Source organism: Schistocerca cancellata, chromosome 8 (assembly GCF_023864275.1).
Source record: "Schistocerca cancellata isolate TAMUIC-IGC-003103 chromosome 8, iqSchCanc2.1, whole genome shotgun sequence".
NCBI classification, from domain to species: Eukaryota; Metazoa; Arthropoda; class Insecta; order Orthoptera; family Acrididae; genus Schistocerca; species Schistocerca cancellata.
Genome location: NC_064633.1, coordinates 255,138,722 through 255,141,228, shown reverse-complemented (window position 1 = coordinate 255,141,228; position 2,507 = coordinate 255,138,722). Strand labels below are relative to the sequence as shown.

General features: G+C 45.7%; 1 pseudogene; it reads left to right on the top strand.

Annotated features, from left to right (window-relative positions):
- Nucleotides 1-908: 908 nt before the first annotated feature.
- On the top strand, nucleotides 909-1,026 carry LOC126095893 (5S ribosomal RNA; annotated as a pseudogene).
- The last annotated feature ends 1,481 nt before the right edge of the window (nucleotides 1,027-2,507 follow it).

The window sequence follows — 2,507 nt, the reverse complement described above, 5'->3', positions numbered from 1 at the left end:
TGGAAGATGTAAAGTAAAGAAATTTCAAACAAGCTATCAAACTTGACGATGCACAGCAAACTGCCGAATAGCACCGAAAATTTGTCGATGAAATAAACAAACTTGCCTTAACGTTCTGTAACGAACTTCTTTTCAGCTCCGACCATTCAGGATTTGAAGAGGACATTAATATGAAAGGAACCCTGGAAATTAGAGGTTCAAGAGAATTGTATCGAGATCAACTAACATCAGTGCGTTAACGCATCCGTGAACAGTTATCCTGACTGTTAATGTGGATGGTAAATTAGCTGGGTAGTTATTTATTGTGCTGCGAGAAGCTCGTTGCGCTCTGCCCCCTACGATTCTTTCTCGTGTGCGTGATCTTGCAAAGATAGCAGGGAATATTTACGTCACATCAAGCAAGAGTGGGAAAATGGGCATAAGAGAACTACAACTTTGGTAAGATCATTGTTTTTGGCCAATAGCTGGTTAAATTAACTTGCTTTTACTTGCTATCTGGTCTGCGTACAAAAATCAATCCTTTAGAGCAAACTATCCCGCCTAAGCAATGTGTGTCATTGCAATTAATACCAGCTGGAACCTCTGGGCAAATTGACTCCCTGGTTGTTTTCTTTTTCCGTACCTATAAAATGTATTAATGCACTATCTGCTACTATCCATTAAAGGATAACCAGTTTCACGATAAGCTCCACGACAGACTAAACATTCGGTTGCATGCCATCACATTCGATCAGTTGTCATCGCCCCATTATACGTACCGATGTGAATCTATATGCAGTTTTTAAGAGTGGGTATGTAGCTGGACGTCCTGCATGGCTTAACTCCGAAGAAGTTCGCCTTCGATCTTGATGGTGTAAACCCGTGCGATTAATTAGAGCGTTATTTTTCATTCGGTGTACACGCTGAAGACCAACGGCCTTGCCTCAGTGGTAACACCGGTTCCCATCAGGTCACCGAAGTTAAGCGCTGTCGGCCTGGGACAGCACTTGGATGGGTGACCATCAGGTCTGCCGAGCGCTGTTGGCAAGTGGGGTGCACTCAGCCCTTGTGAGGCGAACTGAGGAGCTACTTGACTCAGAAGTAGCGGCTCCGTTCTCGGAAACTGACATCCGGCCGGGAGAGCGGTGTGCTGACCACATGCCCCTCCATATCCGCATCCAGTGACGCCTGTGGGATGACGATGACACGGCGGCCAGTGAATACCTTACGGCCTTCATTGCCTGTGCTGGAAGAGTTTAGTTTAGTTTTTCGTTCATGCTGTAAGCTAGTGGTTTGTTTCTTGAACGTCGACGATGTCCATATTGTGAAGTACAATAGATACATTTAACGGTATTCCGATCTCTGCTCCTCCGTGTCAGTCATTTTCTGTCGCCCTCGTGACATAGACTGTGAGTAATTGTTTGGTAATACTTTTCGTGTCATAATTGTTAACACAGCACTTTGAAGTTAGCCTAAGTAAAGATCGAACTTACGAACTCGCACAGAAGGGGTTCCTTGTAGAAGTTCATGTTTTTCAGTCAGACCATGTAAACTTTATGAAAATAGTTAGATTTTTTCGAGGTGTTCTCAGGCAAATGACCTAAAGTGACTGGCCATTTGCAACTGATACTGTTAACGTGAGTAAATTTAAAAATAGGAGAATTACATAATGGTTGGTGTACGAGTTTCGTGTTAGCTCTCTAACTTGCTGAGAAGTAGGTCGTCGAGGGGTGTTGAGGTCACTGGGTCATTTCTCAAGGTTGTGAAGAAGGGAGCGAATAAAGGCCTGGAGCAAGATGGGGGGGGGGGGGGCGTCTTGCGAAGAACTTGGCCGGCCAGTGGAGCAGCAGGAGATCCTCGTGGAGGAGGGTGCATGGCGGCGGGAGAGCAGAAGGGTGAGAAGGAAGGAGAGGACGGCGGGGAAGTGGGAGAGAAGGTAGCAGGGGTGGGAGGGAGGGGAGCGGCAGGAAATGGGAGAGGAAAGGCGGACGCGGAGCTCATCTGCATGCGCTGGCCGGCGGACAGCTGCATTTGTACCGGCGAGGCCCCACCCACACCAGCAAGTGGCCTCGTGCCACAGTCTCCGCCCGCTGCAGCGTGCGTTCCCACCCTGCTTCCTTTCAATTCCCCCGTCCCATTAGGCAAAGGCGGCCGAAGCACTTACACAAAACAGTCGGAGGGGCACTGTTCCCTTTCGCAACTGTTCTTATTCCTTTTTCAGACACAGTACAGATTATGCAAATGTTATATTAAAAATGGAAAAAGGAGGGGAAAAAAGAGTCTCGGCGTGATAAATTTACATGCTGCGTCCATTCATCAAATTTAAAAAATAAATCATCAAATGATAATTTAAATGGAAAAAGCTTCAAACTATTTTCTTCTGAACTTCCATTGCTTCCTTTCTTTTGACCCATCAGTACGGAAAAACTGGGGCAGAAGCGTATTCTTAATAATTAATTGTTATTCTTAATGTTTATTTCTGTTTAAGAAAACCCTTCTTAAAGGAAGTTATAAGAGTCATCCTGTAG